The 19,690-nt window shown below is 37.9% G+C and overlaps 1 long non-coding RNA gene across 1 annotated transcript in view; it reads left to right on the top strand.

Moving 5' to 3' along the window:
- The window catches only part of LOC129486129 (uncharacterized), a 324,309-nt gene extending 310,369 nt beyond the window's left edge, over positions 1 to 13,940 (top strand). The window contains exon 5 of the long non-coding RNA XR_008658864.2: positions 11,798 to 13,940. This is a non-coding gene — a long non-coding RNA (uncharacterized lncRNA). The remainder of the gene's footprint in view (positions 1 to 11,797) is intronic.
- The last annotated feature ends 5,750 nt before the right edge of the window (positions 13,941 to 19,690 follow it).

The following is a 19,690-nucleotide window of genomic DNA, read 5'->3' on the forward strand; positions in this document are numbered from 1 at the left end:
ACTCTATTTGAAAATGTCGAGAAGAAATGTGATGAATGATTCTGAGGAATGTTGTTTACCTACTAACCATCCACCACTGAGTGGTAGGGAGTGCGGGTTGGAAAATAGCACAGGCCCTTCCAACCATGGGATTTCTATGATTAGCCTTACCTAATATGTCACTGAGTTTGAAAGATAGAAAGAAAGGCTGATTCTAAGGAGTTTTAACCCAAGAAGCACTTGTTGCTATGGATCCTATTGTAGGTCTCATTTACTGAACTCTTAGTTTCCACTAGGCACTATGTTAATTACCCAACCACACATTATAGCACTTAATCCTCACAGCACTCCAACAAGGAGGAGGATATACTGTTATCATCCATATGTATACTTGTGAAATTAGCAGCTTGAGAAAATCAGTTAACCTTCTCATAGTCACAGCACTAGGAAATGGAAGTGTTATGAGCCCAAGTTGTCTGTCTCCAGACTCTCTGTCCTTGACCCATGCATACCCTGCCTTGGCATGCATTCATTTCAAGAATAGGAAACTGATAACCAGTTGGCTTGTTTTCTCTGGGTCCCACTGTTAAGATGCCTCCTGGAGTTGCAGTTCTATTTTGCTATTGTTGTAACCCTAAATTTGAAGCTCATTAAAGGAAGAGATGGTGGTGACATGATTACACACACACCACCTTTGGTCATGCATAGTAGATGCTAAGTATCACTGGTGGATGGTTTATCAAATGGAGACTGTTACCAAGGTGATCAAATTATTTATCATCCAAATCAGGACATATTTGAAAGGGGAAAAGGGTCTACTAAAAATTATACTAGGACAATATTATAAACTGGGGTCATCTTCAGCAAATTGACCCACATGGTTGCCCTAGTTATAACTCCTGTTCTACTATATTTATTCAATGTCATGAGTTTCCTCTGAGATAAAGGTTAGGAACAGGCTTCAAAAACAGGTAAATTAGAACACCACAAAATGGAGCCATCTATTCTAAATACAAATGTAGAAACAGAGACTATCAAAAAGACAACTTGAATGTCACCCTGATTTTATTTTCCCTTTTATAAATGTGTTTGTGATTTTTTTTTTCTGCTCCTCAGCAGATGCTACCTGATTTGTGCTCTGGCTAATGTCACTCACGTCAGGAGTGTTGCCAAATGCAATGAGGTGTGACTGACACCAGGAAAGATGATGAGCAAAGAGAATGGCAGCTGGCTGTGTTTCCTTCTTATAGCATTTTAATGAATCAAGGAGCATCCTGATTGATAGAGTACATCTGTACATGCTAGAAGCCAGACTCTAAGATCTGAGAACCCTAAAGTGGCTCCATCTTCATGACAGGGAGGATGGGTCCTGAATAGAGGGTTGAGGCCTGAGAAATATAAAAGGCAGTTGCAGTGCTATAGAAAGAACTATACACTAGTGGTTAGAAAACCTGAGTTCTTTCTCACTCTGTGTTACTCGTTAGTTTTTTGACTTAGGCAAAATGTTTGTCTTACTCGAGACTCTATTAACAATAAAAACACAGTAGAGTTACCAACAGGGTCCCAAAGGGAGTGGATAAGGGATCTAGAAAGCTACTACAATTGGCCCATTCCTCTTTCATTATTGCTTCCCTTTCTTCTCTCTCTCTGCCAATCAGCTTTTTTTCCTTTACCTCCCAGTCTGCCTGGTGGAAGACAAGATAATCCAAGTTTTCATGGTATAGGTCCAGCCACAAGGAAAGACTGATTCCTGATTCTCATTTCCATGTTTAATTCCTAGCTGAAGGTATGATAGGCCTAGCTAATTCCCCCTCACCAAAAAGTATGAACAGAGTGTATATGAATTTTAGTCATCATGCCTGAGGCCCACTCCTTTGGCCCAATAGATGGTGGATCAGTTCTCATTTCAAGGGGACTGTTTGTCAGCTGAGATGTTTCCAAATGTATTCATTTGCTTGTGTAACTTTATTTCCTCAAAAGTAAAATGTGACCTCCCTTCCCTTGTGTGGTTATAAGTCTTAAAGGAGACCATGTACAGGAAAAAAATTGTGAAATTCAAAGGGCTTTACATCTATCAGGCACTAGCTGTAAACTTAATTCACCCTGTGAATCAGATGCAGAGTTACCATATTTAGGCTCACACCCTCTAAATCCCCAAGGTGTAGTCCTCTTTCCATGGATATTTGGAAGGTCAATGTCATTGAAAGAAAAAAGGTAAAGCTTACCTAATGTGAATGTTGTGGGCTTAGAGTTCACCAGCAGGCAGGAACTCTCTCCAGGTTTGTAATTAATTACCTTATTTGCATTATGTAAATGCTACCTTTTAAAATTTCATAATTGTTATTAAACTCAGTTATTTCTCTAAGCTCTGAGACACTTAATTACTAAAACTGTAAACAGAACATAAGGGCTGCAGAATGCATGAATATTTAGTGATACCAACAGATTTTGTTCATGACCTGCCACAATTATTAATATTACTTTTAATTTTACCAGGGCAGGTTGTCAACATGGGTACTAAACATGGAGCAAAGGCAACTCCTTTATCCAAAACTGAGTTCACTACGAATGCCACTGCAAAAGGAAAGGATGTCCAATCTGACAAGGGATTAAACACCATAATATATAAGGAGCCCAGACAATTACAGAAGAAAAAATCTAATAATCTGATTTTAAAATGGGAAAAAGATATGAATAGACATTTTGCAAAAGAAGATATACAAATGGCCAACAGGTATATGAAAATGTGCCCAACATCGTTGATATCATCAGAGAAATGTGAATCAAAAGTACAATGAGACATCACCTCACCCCGGTTAAAATGGCTTTTATCCAAAAGACAGGCAATAACAAATGCTGGTGAGGTTGTGGAAAAGAGGGGACCCTAGAACACTGTTAGTGGGATTGTAAATTAGTACAACCACTATGAAGAACAGTTTGGAGGTTCCTCAAAAAACTAAAAATCCAGCTACCTTATGGTCCAGTAACCCCCATGCTGGGTATATACCCAAAAGAAAGGAAATTACTATATTGAAGAGATATCTGTATTCCCATGCTTATTGCAGCACTGTGCATAGCCAAGATTTGGAAACAATCTAAGCATTCATCAACAGACAGGGAGATAAAGAAAATGTGGTACATATACACAACGGAGGGCTATTCAGCCATAAAAAAAGAATGAGATCCTGTCATTTGTAACAACATGGGTGGATGTGTTCATTGAAATAAGCCAGACACAGAAAGACAAACTTCACATGTTCTCATTTGTTTGTGGGAGCTAAAAATTAAAACAGTTGAACTTATGAAGATAGAGAATAGAATAATGGTTATCAGAGGCTAGGAATGGTAGTGGGAGTGGGGGAGGGGAAGTGGGGATGGTTAATGGGTACGAAAAATAGAATTAATAAGATCTAGCACTAATAGCACAACAGGGTGATTATAGTCAATAATAAGTGTACATTTTAAAATAAAGGGCATAATTGGAATGTTCCTAACACAAAGGATAAATGCTTGAGGGGATGGATACCCCAATTACCCCGATATGATTATTAAACACTGTATGCCTGTATCAAAATATCTCATGTAACCCATATATACACCTATTATGTATCCCCAAAAAATAAAAATTAGAAAAAATGATATATATCTCATTCATGACCTGTAATAATAGTCAATCAAATGACAGATCACTACTAAGGCCTGTCGTGAGTAATAATTCAACAATATTGGGGGTTAGAAAAAGGCTAGGATGTAAAAGAATATTCTGGGAGTATTTTCTTGAGAAGCCCCTTCCACATGTCTGATCTGCAGAGTTCTTCCCTACTAACCCTCTGTAGAACTCCACAGTCTAATTCTGACCCTCTCATAGCCCTCTAAATCCTCACTATTCAAGGGGGACTAATTATATCTGCCCTGTTTAGCTGGAGCTGGCAGACCATAAATGCTCTGCATAGGGAGCAGCAGAGAAGAGTTGAGAGTCAACGTTTCAGGCATATTTGACCCAAGAAAGCCAGAAGTGATACAGGTTTTGGGTGAACATGAGCTATCTTATATGGAACCATTGAGAGACTAGGTGGAGTCATTCTGTGAAGCCCTCAGCAGGTAAATACATGGTGGCTTTAGCTCTAGGCGAAAGATAGTAAGGTGTAAACTGTTGAGTCTTAGTACAACATGAGAGAGTGAAACTTGTGGAAATGAGAAAGGAAAAGTGATTGAGAAAGGAAAAGTGATTGAGAAGGAGTAGAAAGACAAGACGGCAAAGGGAAAAAGAAACCACAGGATAACCTTGAACAGGCCGAGTTTTAAAAAAAAAATCAACTTAAGGAGAGGCTGTTCTTTATACTGCCAAGGGTGCACACATGCAAACATATACACACAGAGACACATAGCTATACATTTCCTCCACTCACGCATCCCATATATACACAATAGGCTCATTTTCCTTAACTCAATATATACAACTCATATGTCCACACCTACACATAAATATGCTCCCATAAATCACACAACAGGCTCACTCTCTTTCACCTTGCATATTTTCTGATATCAACAACAGTAACAACAGCATCTCAGCAAAGCTGCCTAAAACAAGAGCCCACAAATACTTTAAAGACAGGCACAGGGACAAAGACTGTGTGACCAAGAATGAATGAATCAGAAAGACCTGACCAAATGCCAACAGAAGGGTTAGCATGACCAACTCCTGCTTCCTAAAGCTTTTGGTAGTTTTTTCTGGAATTCTGTAAATAGAATTACTAAGGGAAGAACTTCAGGTTAATGGCTAAAAGTATTATCATTATCCAGATTGGTTCCCATTTTGGAAGGGATATTTTAGTGTTCATGTTTACCAAATGACCCTATTCAAATGTTAACTGAAGTAGCAAGATATAAAAACATAAACCGCAGTCCTTCTAGATTCATTCCAAATGCACATGGGAATCAACTTGGACACAAACATACAGACACATACTTGAACATCTCTTACTATGAAGTGTATCACTGCTAAGACTGATATCCAGCTTTATCACTAAAGAAGCTTTTAGGCCAGGCACAGTGGCTCACGCCTGTAATCTCAGCACTTTGGGAGGCTGAGGTAGGTGGATCATGAAGTCAGGAGTTCAAGACCAGCCTGACCAATATGGTAAAATCCCGTCTCTGCTAAAAATACAAAAATTAGCTGGGCATGGTGGTGTGTGCCTGTAGTCCCAGCTACTTGGGAGGCTGAGGCAGAAGAATCGCTTGAACCCAGGAGGCGGAGGTTATAGTGAGCTGAGATCACGCCACTGCACTCCAGCCTGGGTGACAGAGCAAGACTCTTTCTCAAAGAAAAAAAAAGAAGAAGAAGAAGAAGTTTTAATTACATAGCTGAAGGTAGTACTACATAAAGAAAAGGGGAATTAGATTGACTTGCTTACTACCATATAGTAAGAACTATGTATAGACACTGTTCTAACATTTTTACATTCTCTCATTTAATCCTGACAACTCTATGAAGTAGGTATTATTATTTTCATATTACATATAAGGAAATTGAGACACTGAGAAATTAAATCTTACGTTGAGAAAATGGACTTTGAACACAGATGGTCTAACTCTAAATATTATGCTAAAATGACATTTTATTCTTATGCCAGCCACAGACCAGTAGTGACTTTCTGTGGTCCTCTATGGAAAAGTACTTTGGGCTATGTTTGGGCTTCATAAGGAGTGTTATACTCAATGGCTGAAGTCTGTCACAGGTAAGAAGGTGAATGAAGACATGCATAGAGTATTTGCAACACTGATCTGGGTTCCAGAGGTTAAGCAATCACTAACTGTAGGTGTAAGCTTGCCCAAATACTGCAGGTGAGAAGTGAAGGAAGCGAAGACAATTTCACTACATTGGCAACATTGTAATGGATCTTGGACTCATGTGAAGACATCTTACCACAACCCTGAGTGGCTCAATGTCGTAAGGTTTTAGATCACTATCCTTTAGTTTAGAATTTCACAACTGAAATGTTTGTTTTCCTAACTCCACTCTGCCTGAGTTAGTCAGAGTTCTCCAGAGGGACAGAATCAATAAGATGTATGTATATATAAAGACATTTATTAGGGAGAATTGGCTCCCATTATTACAAAGGAAAGTCTCCTAATAGGCCCTCTGCAAGCTGAGGAAAGAGAGAGGCTGGTAGTGGGGTTCAAGACAAAAACCTCTCACAATCAGGAAAGCTGACAGTGCAGCCCTCAGTCTAAGGCCGAAGGCCTGAGAGCCCCCAGGGGACTCCTGGTCCAAGTTCCTCCGGAGTCCTAAGGCCAAAGAACCTGGAGCCTAATGTCCAAGGGCAGTAGCAGAGGAAGCAAGGTGTGAACTCCAAATATCCGAGATAGGTCTCAATCAATTTAGAAAGTTTCTTTTGCTAAAGTTAAGGACTGTGCACCCCTGACACAGCCTCAAGAGGTCCTGATGACATATGCCCAAGGTGGTCGGGCACGGCTTGATTTTATACATTTTAGGGAGACAGGAGACGTCAATCAATACGTGCAAGATGCACATTGGTTCAGTCTGGAAAGGTGGGAAAACTCGAAGCGGGGAGGGGGCTTCCAGGTCATAGGGTAGATAGGAGACAAACCGTTCCATTCTTTTGAGTCTCTGATTAGCCTTTCCAAAGGAGGTGATCAGATAGATATGCATTTATCTCAGTGAGCAGAAGGATGACTTTGAGTTTTGTCTGTCCTTTGTCCACAAGGAAATTCCTTGTCAGGGAGATATGTAGCTAATCTTAGCTATCTTTTTAAGGAATAGAATGGGAGGCAGATTTGCCCTAAGCAGTTCTCAGCTTGACTTTTCCCTTTGGCTTCATGATTTTTGGGGTTCCAAGATTTATTTTCCTTTCACAAAGGAAGAGAAAGATACAGAGAGGGCAAAGAGAGAGAGAGAGCTGGAAGACTCAGAAAGCTGCTTATGCCCCTTCTTCCCCCTGCTTTGTTCTGGCTGTGCTGCCAGATGATTGGATGGTGCCCACCCACACTGAGGAGGGTCTTCCTCTCCTAGTCCACTGACTCAAATGTCAATCTCCTCTGGCAACACACTCACAGACACACTCATAAGCAGTACTTCACTAGCCATCTAGGCATCCCTCAATCCAGCCAAGTTGACACTTAATATTAACCATCACCAAATCCACTGTTTGTCAACTTGACACCCATATATATTTTAAAATTATACTTAATCTCTAAAGATAAGTCATAATTCTGACTAATTATTCTTCATGCAAGCAAAAATGCACAAATCCTTAACTTAAATATTATTACATAAAATTAACACTGAAGTGCCGACATGAATTCAATAAATTTTATGTTACATGTCAAGGGAATAAAGAAAATAAAGATATTTGCTTAATACAGGTATATATATGCACAAACATATTTTTAACAAAATGAGCAAATATAGTCATTTCTGTAACAGGTCACATGGTCATAGTTGGTATTAATAATTACCTTTTTTCTGCTTGCAATCCCAGCACTTTGGGAGGCCGAGGCGGGCAGATCACCTGAGGTCAGTTGTTCAAGACCAGCCTGGCCAACATAGTGAAACCCCATCTCTACTAAAAATACAAAAATTGGCCAGGTGTGGTGGCATGCATCTGTAATCCCAGCTACCCAGGAGGCTGAGGAAGGAGAATCGCTTGAACCCAGGATGCAGAGGTTGCAGTGAGCCAAGATTGTGCCACTGTACTCCAGCCTAGGTATCAAAGTGAGACTCTGTCTCAATATAAAAAAAAATTACCTTTTTCTATTATTTATTTTGTATTTTCTTTGTCTTAGTACTTAGCTGGTTGTGGTTTTTTATTTGCTAGAGTGACCCAAACTTATTTTTTTTGTTTCATTTTGTTTTGTTTTTCGAGATAGAGTCTCATTCTGTCACCCAGGATGGAGTGCAGTGGCATGAACTCAGCTCACTGCAACTTCCATCTCCTGGGCTCAAGTGATTCTCCTGTCTCAGCTTCCCGAGTAGCTGGGATTACAGGTGTGTGCCACCACACCCTGTTAATTTTTGTTGTATTTTTACTAGAGACTGGGTTTTGCCATGTTGGCCAGGCTGGTCTTGAACTCCCGACCTCAGGTGATCTGCCTGCCTCGGCTTCCGAAAGTGCTGGGATTACAGGTGTGAGCCACCACACCAGGCTCCAAACTTTCACTCTCACAGGGTCTGGGCCATCCCTAGTCCTGCCTGGATTGGGCTGTTGTCATTTCCTATGGACCGTAACTATAGGGCAGGGTAATACTATTAATAACAGACATGCTAAGGGATTTTTATATTCCAGAAATACTCTCTCTTACTTCCACTGTGGAGTAGTAGTCTGATTTTGATTGTCTGGGTCAGTCACCACAGCCAACACTGTAACCCCTTTCTTAACCTTTTGACTTAGAGGCATGAGGAGTTAAAAGTGGCCAGGTGGCAGTCTTAACTTTCATTTCAATAGAATCATTGTTGTGTCTGCGTGGCAGCATTCCTCCCTCAGGAACTAAGACCTCTGGGCCAGCAGAACATAATGTCATGGGAACAGGAAGCAAAAATTCTGCTGTTTGGTCACTAGGGGTAATGGTGAGTGGTGCCACTTCTACTTCCTATTAACCATCACACTGCCTCACACCTGTTACTAAACATAATAGAATTCAATCTACAATAAAGCTCCTTTATGTATTTATAATATAGTGGGGGAATTAAATGAATGTTCAAAAGTTGTGACAGTAAAGAAAGTGATTTTCCATACTCACAATTCAATAGAGAAGAAAATAAAAAGACAGTTGAAATTCCATCACTTGAACAAAGCTCAATATGTTTAGCTGCTCTATCAGACCACTAATAAAATCATGTGCTCACCTTCCAAAAAGAATATAATGCTTGGGCCCAGCAAGGTGGCTCATGCCTGTAATCCCAGCACTTTGGGAGGCCAAGGCGGGCAGAACACAAGATCAGGAGATTGAGACCATCCTGGCTAACATGGTGAACCCCCATCTCTACTAAAAATATAAAAAATTAGCCAGGCATGGTGGCGGGTGCCTGTAGTCCCAGCTACTCGGGAGGCTGAGGCAGGAGAATGGCGTGAACCCGGGAGACGGAGATTGCAGTGAGCCGAGATCATGCCACTGCACTCCAGCCTCCATCTCAAAAAAAAAGGAATATGGTGCTTAATACTGAACAATGGATATGAGTAAGAAGAATGCTCTATATCAATTTAATTTTTTTTTTTTTTAGATGGAGTCTCACTCTGTTGCTCAGGCTGGAGTGCAATGGTGTGGTCTCGGCTCACTGCAACCTCTGCCTCCAGGGTTCAAGCGATTCTCCTGCCTCAGCCTCCTGAGTGGCTGGGATTACAGGTGCCTGCCACCACACCCACACTTAAAATTTTTGTATTTTTAGTAGAGACGGAGTTTCACCATGGTGGTCAGGCTGGTCTCAAACTCCTGACCTCAGGTGATCTGCCCGCCTCGGCCTCCCAAAGTATCAATTTAATTTTTACAACAACTTCTAGCAGTCCTGTTAGAGAACTTATGTAAGGTCACCAAGCCATTCTGAGAAGATACAGAACTATCACCCCAAGTTGCTAATACCCAGCTTATTTTTTCTCTGCCCTCAGATTTGCCATTTAGGGGATGGGAAGAACAAAGTGTTTGTCAGTCTTTCTCATGACAAGGGTCTGTGGGCAGATGACTGGCAGGGAAAAGGGCTGTGGGCTGTGTCCATGGAAGGGCTTGGCCCTCAGCCTGGCTTCATTTGAATCACACACTCAAGTGACAGAATTAACCAGCTGTGAAGATTGAGTTCCCTGAAAAGGAAAAATGAGGCTGCCAAAGTTGGGGGTGGGGGATGCTAATGCAATCTGAGACTGTGTTAAATAGAACAACAGGCATTTGTTGGTGTTTTCTCTCTGCTCTGCTTTATCAAGGGTTTAAGGGTGTAATAAAATTTTTGTCTAGAAACAAGCAGATAGAAATCTCTCTCCACACTTTTGGCTATCAGATCACACACTGAAAGAGAGTCCTAAATTCCAAAAAAGAGCTTCAGGAAGTCTTTGGAAAATTAGAACTTGAAGGGTGACCAGGATGATGATGGGGCAAAAAGCAATGGCATGTGGTGGATGAATGAAGAACCTGAGAATATTTATTCTAACAAAAGGAAATTAAAGACAGTTATGTTTTACCTAACAAACACTTAAAATTGTCACATTGAAGAAGACGACTTTTTTATGTGGATTTGGAGAACAGAATACAACTGACAGTTGAAAGTTCTAAAACTTGTCCAAAAATGAAAAACAATGCTTGTAAGTAATGAGTACCTAGTATCAGAACTATTCAAAAAGAAATACATGTATAAATTTCTCTGCAGCATGTCTAATGCTAGGTGGTCATAAGGAAATTTTAACCAACTCAGTCATATCTTTTCTGAGTTATCTTTTCTTCTTTATTAGGCACTATTGTGGAAGATTTCATATGCTGATTTGCTAAGTCTTAATAAGTAACTTGGGCTACTTTTGTATAAAATGCCAAAGAATTTTTGATCAAAATTAAGGAGAGAAGTATGTCACATGTCTGGATGGATCCAGGTGGCTGGGGAGAGATATCATCTACTTCAATTGTCATGGGATTTACTTTTTAAATTTTTCCCTACAGAGGAACAAAACATTTCAAATACATACAGACTTCCGGGCTGTGGATTATACTATCAGCCATTTGGAAGATTTGACAATAGCAAATCATTTATCACTGATACAGCACATTAGTCCAGCTCCTTTGAACTGAAAGGGGTTTTAGGACCAATCCCAGTATCCCCTTCTTTTCTCTCTTTATGAATTCTACTAAGTTATTATTCTCATAAGAGTTAGCCCACCTGATCCAGCTATTTGTAATGCAGTTAGTGACCTCACTACCCCGACTCCAGTTGAATACCTTATTATATATGGAAATAAAACAGCGAAGCTTTCTTTCATCTGTTCTGTAATTCCCAGACTTAAAAAAAATTACTATCTGCATTTTGTGAAGGTTTTATATCAGATTCCCTTTACTCTGCTGATACAGCAGTAGATACAATAGCTGCGAAGGGCAATTTTGTAGCCAACTCGCTGCAACTGAACAAGGCAGGATGAGAGATTGTATTCAAAATTTAGTTTCCCAGTTCTATATGTCTTTCCAGATGAGTAAGTTCAGAACTTTCATTCATAGAAGATGACAATAAGTCACAATGGTTAAAAAAAGTGGGGGGACCCTTTCCTTAGGGGTGCTGCTGAATTGAACGTCTTTAGAACCAAAAATCACAAATATGAAAATTCGATGCCTTCAAAATAAATAGGGAAAACGGATGAATATAAAGCAATAGAAAGCATAGTGTTGATGTTTACTTGGAACCTCTGTTCTCTGCTTAAGCACTTGGTAATTCAACAACAATGTCAATACAACAACAATTTAAAAATGTAGCTTAACCAAACACTTCCATTGAATATTTTTAGCTTGTAGATTTGCCATTTGAGCTGAAAAGATCGTTAAACATCACCTGGTCCAGTGGTTTTTAACTCCGACTCCAGATTCAAATGCCTGGACAGCTTTTTAAAAATACTAACGCCTGCTGCTCACACCAGATCAATTAGATGAATACCTGTGCCATGACAACCAAACAACAGTGTACTTTAAAACCATCACCAGCTGATTCTAATGCACAGCTAGGCATAAGAAGCAATATGAGGAAACAAAAACGGAAAGAAATAAAAAGGTTTAAGATTGTAGTAGAATGTGGTAGCTAGCATAACCAACTCTTAATTTTCAATGATTAACTTCATAGGTTCAAGCTCCAAGATGTCCAGAAGCAAATGCAAAGAGGAAGTACTGAAATGGATATGTGCGAAACTCATCAAGATTCTCATTTGGCTACAGAAAATATTTGGCGAGTTGGAAGTTTAGTTGTGTTAATGATATGCTACACCTTCTACACCTGTAATGTGCCAAAAATAACTGAACACTTTACATTTCTCTTTAAATCCAGTAATAATCCATTAAAGAGATAAAGGTGCCAACGTGCAGGCAAGTAAACCACATTGCCAAGTATGCAAGCTAATACATTCCCCAGGATGGATTTAGAGTTTTCTATTTCAAGCAAAATTTACAGAAAGTTAAATGCACAAATCTTCAGTGCACAACTACACGAGATTAGCAACTATATACATCCATGTAAACAACACTATCACGATGAAGAACATTTTTATCACCCAAGAAATTACCTAATGTCCCCTTCCAGTCAATCCACTCACCCCAGGAAACAACTATGGTTCTGATTTTTATCACTAGGTATTAGAACTTCACATCTTAGGAAATCGTATAGTGCTTTCTCATTTGCTTCTTGCTAGTTTAAGCAGTATCATTTTTTTGAAATTCATTCATATCGTTCCATGTCATCAGTAATTTGTTACCTTGATGTAGCTGAGGAGTGTTCCACTATATGAATATACCACAACTTATGTACCCATTGTACTCTTGACATTGGCTATTGTTAGTAAAGCCTTTGGCTATTTACTAGTAAAGCTGCTATAAACATGCTCAAGTCTTGTTGTAGAAACATTTTCATTTCTCATAGGTAAATAGTCAGGGATGGAATTTCTGAGTCACAACAGAGGTATATGTTTAACTTTATGAAAATTATCAAGCTGTTTTCCAAACTGGATGCTCCATTACCTACTTCTCTGAGTAAGATCTAGGAGTTCCACTTACTCCACATCCTCACCAACATTTGTTGTTGCCACAACGAAGTGGTGCAATAGTTTATTTTTATTTTTGTTTACATTTCTCTGATGACTAATGATATCAAGCACATTTTCATGTGCAATTCACCATTTTTTTTAAATGTCCAAAACTTTCATTCGGTTGTAAAAAAAAAACAGCAGTATCTTTTTATTAATGGTTGGCTCTTGTTCTGGGTGAAGTTCATCATGGAATATATATTGCTAATATTTTTCCCACATTACAGCTAAACTTTTAATTTTCTTTTGATGAGCAGAGAATTTTTGTTGTTTTATTTTGATGAAATCCAATTTATTGCTTTTCTGCAGCTAGTGTTTTTTCTTTCATCTCTATAAAATCTTGCCTAGCTTAAGATCATAATATAGTCTTCTGTGATTTTTCTTCACAAAACCTTTACAGCTTTAGCTTTTATAATTGGATCTATAATTTATCTACATTAATTTTGTGAATATTGTGAATTGTGGCTAAGATTCATTATTTCCATGGTTATCCAGTTATTCCAGCACTGTTTGTTCAAAAAGACTTTCCATTGAAGTGTCTTTGAGCTTTTATTGAAATTAACTGACTATGTGTGTACTGATTTATTTCTCAGCTTTACTTTGTCCCAGTGATCAGCTTGTATACCCTTATGCTAATGCAATACTATCTTGACTACTGTGGCTTGCTGCAGGTCTTGATATCAAGTAACATAATTTACCTGAATTTGTTCTTTTTCAAGATAGCTTTGGAAGTTCTTTCTTGTATTTTCATATAAATTTTAGAATAAAGTTGCCTATTTCCACCAAAAAAATGCAAATTTCATTTAGTTTGTAATTAGGTCTAATCAAACCATATTAAATCTTCCAGTTCATTAACATGTTATCTATCTTCATAAACTTAGGTCTTCTTTAAATCTCTGAGGAATATGTTAGAATGTTTAGTAGAGTTTCTGTATCTTTTTGGGTAGTGCAAAGGGGGGCATAAAGAGAGAATGGTTAATGGGTACAAAAATACAGTTAAAAAGAATAAAATCTAGCATTCAGTAGTAAAATAGCACAACTATAGTTGATAATTTATGGTATATTTCAAAATAACTAAAAGGGTGGAATTGAAATGTTCCTAACACAAAGAAATGGTAAATGTTTGAGGTGATGCCTACCCTAATTTGATCATTATACATTGTATGCTTGTATCAAAATATCACATGTACCCCATAAATGTATATAACTATTATGTATCCATAATTAAACTTTGTTTTATATATATATATATATATGGTCTGTTTATGCTATTATAAATGGTATATTTACATTTTCCAAATGTTTGCATCTAAATAGAAATACAACTTTTTATTTTTTATTGATGTTATATCAATCATTGCCATAGGTTACCTGTAATATGTCAGAAACTCTATTAAGGATTCTGCATTTCAATATTTTATGGCAATCTATTTAAGAGAAAAGGAAACTGAGGCAGAAATAAATTGAATTATACATTCAAGAACATAAAGCAACAATGTTTAAACTGCTCTGCTTACGTCATAACATGGAGCACCTTGAGTATCACATCCTTGAGGGCATGGGCCTACCAGTCAGTGAGTTTCCCTGGTAGGTCTTTCAGCAGGGAAATATAAGGATGTTTTAAGAAACATATACAGATGGAGGTGGGAAAATGAAACGGAGGGGGTGATGAGATTCAGACTGCATGTTGTCAAGTATCTCACATACTGCCACCTCCAATTCAACTCCATTTCTTTAAGTTTGTTTGCTAGGAGTGAAGTTTCATGCTACCACTTTGGAAAACAGTCTGGTAGTTGTTCAGTGATAAAACATAGAATTATTGTATTACCTAGCAGTTTCACTCCTAAGTATACACTCAAGAGAAATGAAATGAAAATATATGTCCACACAAAAACCTGCATGTGAATATTTATTGGAGCATTACTTACAATAGTCAAAAGGTGAAAACAACCCAACTGTTCATGAACTGATAAATGGATAAGAAAAATGCAATGCATCTATTTAAAAGAAACTCTTTGTCTATGAAAGGAATGAAGTATGATCCATGCAACGTGAATGAACCTTGAATACATTATGCTAAGTGAAAAGAAGCCAGTCACAAGAAGACCACATATCATGTAATTCCATTTATATAAAATGTCCAGAATAAAGACATATCTGTAGACAGAAAGTAGTAGTAATTGCTCAGGGCTGGGGCAAGGGAAGACAGGAGAGTGATAGCTAAATGATATAGGACTTCTTTTTCAGGTGATGAAAGTGTCCTAAAATTGACTCTGGTAATGGTTACTCATGTTGATGAACACAATGAAAATGATTAAATTCACATATTTTACATATGTGAATCGTAGAGTAGTATGTGAATTATAACTTAACTATTAAAGAATAAAGTTGTCTTTTTTTTTTTACAGCAAAAGTTCTGACACCTAATAGGTGCCCAATAAATATTTACTGGAAAGATTAAAGAAAGAATAAATTCACCATAATAGGCTCCTATTATGTCCATATACTGGGCTGCAGTGAGGAAGGAAAAAAATGTTTTTATAACAGGAATAAAGTAACTCCCTTTCTTTTATTTATTCTACCATGTGTTAAATCACCCGAAACACCACTTACTGTTCTAGGCTTTATTTAACTAAATCTTTTACATCTTTTGAGGCTCTTTCTGGAATACTGTTGTCATCTATTTTGACTGGTATTTTCAGCACTGCCTTAAAGCATGATCTTTGGTAGGTCACTTTACTTTTCCTAGCTTGTTTCCGACAGAATTCTTGAAAGCTACCTTGAGAAGCTGACTAATGAGAACAGCAAGTGAAGCAGAAAAGGCTCTGGCTGGAAACTACAACAGGGCTACAATATTACGAAATACAACAGGCAACCTTGTATCATTCAGCATTTTTGCCACCCTAGTTATCAACTAGAAAAAAAGAAAATCTTTGACTTTTTCAGAAAATATCAGTATCACTGTTGCTGTGTTTTCTTCTTATCCTTCTCCTTTAAGTTCATTCCGTCCTACAAAGTTAGAATAGAAACGGACCTTAGAGATTCTTTAGGTCAGTGCTTTTCACACTTTATTGTGAATGACCTGAAGATTTTAAAATGTAGAATCAGATGTACTAGTTCTGGAGAGAAATTCAAGATTTCAACAGGCTCCCATGTGATGTGGATGCTGTTTCATGGACCATACTTTTAGAGTTTAACTCCAACCTCTTTATGTTGCAAATGAATTAAGTGCTTAAAGGAAAGGAGCCTTGTTCAAGGTCACAAAGCTTCCCAGTAGGAAAACCCAAGACCAAAGTCTCTAAAATCTTAACTTAGGGTTCTTTCCATTACATAGCATTTATCAGAAACCTGAAACACACTTCCCCTTCATCCCCTAATCATTAAGTCTTGAGGTGTCCTGAGATTCTCATACTCATACAAAATCCTCATATGAGTTTTTTTTATCTGCCCTACTACCAAACTCTTAAAAACATTAAACATGAGAGAACAAAACAAAACCCACTCTTGGTCATCAAGGGACAATATTTTCCTCCTAAATGGCCAGTCTGCCATTCCAGGATACAGTCAACCTCTGCTCTACTGTCATCAGTGTGTGATTGGAGATACAGTTGTATTTTAGCTTAGTCAAACCATAGGCATAGCAGATTTGAAGAAAAAGACTCAGAAAAACTTTCAAGAGAAAAACTCCAAGAATAGTCTTTGATTTATAACCCTAGCAATATGGATAAATAAGAAAGTGTTTTAGAATGTAGAGACTCAATAGAATATAATAGAAATAAGTATATGTTGGTATGTGCATAGAGCATTTTTGACAGACTACAAAATCAAGTTAATAGTGATTAAATTTAATTGCTAATAGTTAAGCGTGCATACTTGTGATTAGGAAAAAACTGAGGGCCTTTTTATTCTTACATTGTATAATACCTTTTGGTCTTTTTATTTCTGCCATATGCACATATCAGTTTGATGCTTAAAAATCAGGAATGTTTGAATGACATTAATAAAAGGCAATGTGGAAGACTGTAATCTCCAAAGATGGCCACAGCTTATTTTCAATTCCATATGCTCCTCCAGAACCCTAAAACTTCCTATCAAGAGTTTTCACCTATTTCCTCTCCCCTCAAACCTGGAAAGGCTTGTGACTTTTCCAGCCATTAGAATAGAATGAAGTAATGCTGTATGACTTCTGGGACTGAGTCTCAAAAAGAATCCATCTTCCACCTGGCTTTTTCTTTTTGGGTTGCTTGAGAAGACAACCCTTATGCAATGAAAAGACCCACGCTCACCCACACAAAAGGATCACACAGAGAAGTTCATGCCCAGTGTAATTGAAGTTCCAGCCAACAACCTTTATCTACCACAATTTACATGAGTCAACAAGCCTTCAGACGATTCCAGCCCTCAGAATGAATCTTCTAACTGGGGCCCCACACATTACGGAGAGGAGACAAGCCATCCTCTTTATGCCCTGTCTAAATTCCCGACTCAGAGAATCCATGAACATAATAAATGGGTTTTATATATCCTAAATTTCAAAGTAGTCTGTTACGTAGCATTAAACAAACGAAACATATTTTATGCCTGGAAACAAGGTGCTGTCATAACAAAACTACCTAAAAACCACACGGGAGTGACTTTGGGATTTGGAGATTAACAGAGACTGGAAAGACACTGAGGAGAGTGTTGGTGAAAACCTAAAGGGTCTTAAGAAGTGACAATGAAATTTTGATGGCCTTCAAGAAGAGTCTAAGAGTGGAACTAAATAAAACTGTTACTGGAAACCGAAAGAATACACTTGTGATATACTGATAGAAAGTTTAGAAACACTATTACCTATGATAACATGGAAGCTAGAAAATGTATTGACTGGTCTAGATAATTGAGCCATGGAGACTTCCAGGTAGAGTATTCATTGAAGGTGCCACCTGTACCATAGGCTGCTACAGCATTCTATGTTAAATACAAGAAAATAGAGAAATGCTAATGAAAAAACTACTGAATGTAAAGAAGCCAGGACTTCCTGGGTTTAAAAATAACAATATTTTTCATTCCTAGGCTTTCCAGATGGTAAATTGTGCTAAAGTTAATAAACAGCTTTGGTGTACAGATCAAATCTTGGGTTCTGTCGGGAAACCATGATCTACAAATAAAATCAAGGGTATGACGTTCAAACCCTTTGTTGAGATCTCAAAAAGACTTAAGGTGGTGTCTCAAACATACAAAACTCCATTCAAAGATCTTCAGGATATGTCTCAAAGATCCTTTTATATTTAAGTGTGGGATTTCTAAAAATCTTAAGGGCATTGTTCCCTTGCAGAGTTACAATAAGTCTAAGGTAGGTAAGGACTTATTTCAATAATATTTGTGGTTGGTAGCTTTTGTCTAGTGGAGTTGACCTCAAGAAATAAATAGAAAATCTACAACATTTACAAGATAATTATTATATTCTCTTATATGTTCTCATATACAAAGAAAACACTGCCAGCTATTTCTTAAGGAAATGGAAGAATGACTCAGAAAACACAGCCGAGAGCCACTGAGAATCATTCTCAAGCAGTAGTCCTGAGAACCAGTCAAAGAACCGGCAAAAAAAAAAAAAAAAAAGCCTGGTTGGATTTCAAAATTCCTATGGACTAGTGATTGCTGTGTGCCTCTTTTCTTCTAATTTTTTAAATAAGAATGCCTTTAGTAGTTATCCTATGCCAGTTCTATCATGGTATGTTGGATGGATGTGGGGAAGACAATTGTTTCTATAGTTTATAGGTTAAGAGAAACTGCACCTAAGAAGCTATATTGAAATGTTGTATCTATGGAACATTTTTCATCCCTGTACTTGTTTCAGATTATGAGATTCTAGACCGCAAACCTGAGCCTGATACTATAATGGGATTGGACTTTGATAAAAGAGTATAGATGGAGAGGTGAGTATATTTTACATTCATGCGAGAAGAATCTGAATTATTGTGGCCAGAAGGCTGACTGTGGCAGATTATATTTTTCAAAAAATAGTTACAGCAATATTTCAAATCCCACATGCTCTTCTATAATCTTGCTTGTTCCAAACAAATGAGTCTATTTCTCCTCCCCATGCACCTTGGCTCTCTTATGGCTGCTCTGACCAACAAAGCACATTGACAGTGATGTTTTGTGACTTTTGAGGCTTTGTCTTAAAAAAAAAAAAAAAATACAGCTTCTCCCTCCCTGGGCTTAATACCTAGGTGATGAGTTGATCTGTGCAGCAAACCACCGTGGCACACTATGTAACAAACCTACATATCCTGCACATGTACCCCTGAACTTCAAATAAAAACTGAAAAAAAAATTTTTTAAAAATAGAAGCATCCAAACCAAAAGAAGAAAAAAGGATACAGCTTCTATCTGCTCTTTTTATTTGAAATGTTTGCTCTGGATCGAACAGCCATCCAGGAGGTAGCCCACACTAGTCCATGCGAAGGGGCCCACATGGAAAGAAACTTAGGCTGACAGCCAGCATCAACCACCAGACATGTGAGTGAACAAACCTACAGACAACTTCAGCTCCCAGTCTTCAAATCTTCCATTCAATTCCCCAGACATCAAGAGGCTAAAGACAAACCATCCCCGAAGAGTGATGTTTGAATTTTTCACCCACAGAATTTGTGATCATAATAAATGGTTGTTTTATAACACTAACTGAGTTAGTGTTATGCAGTATTCCATAACTAGAACAGCTAAGTGTGGCCACCTGCAACATTTTCACTTTGCTTAGTAATAAGATGAATAAAATTTTTTAAAAATGCTTTCACATCCAATAACATAAATGATCTTCACAAAAAAGCAGGACAACATTTTTATGTCTGAATTTACTTTATCCAACTCTTGTGGTAAATATCAAGGATCTAAAACCTCAGTTAAGGAAAATTAAAGTGACTTGACCAAGGTTATACACAGTAAACAACAAA

The sequence above is a fragment of the Symphalangus syndactylus genome, chromosome 7, assembly GCF_028878055.3.
Source record: "Symphalangus syndactylus isolate Jambi chromosome 7, NHGRI_mSymSyn1-v2.1_pri, whole genome shotgun sequence".
NCBI lineage: Eukaryota > Metazoa > Chordata > Mammalia > Primates > Hylobatidae > Symphalangus > Symphalangus syndactylus.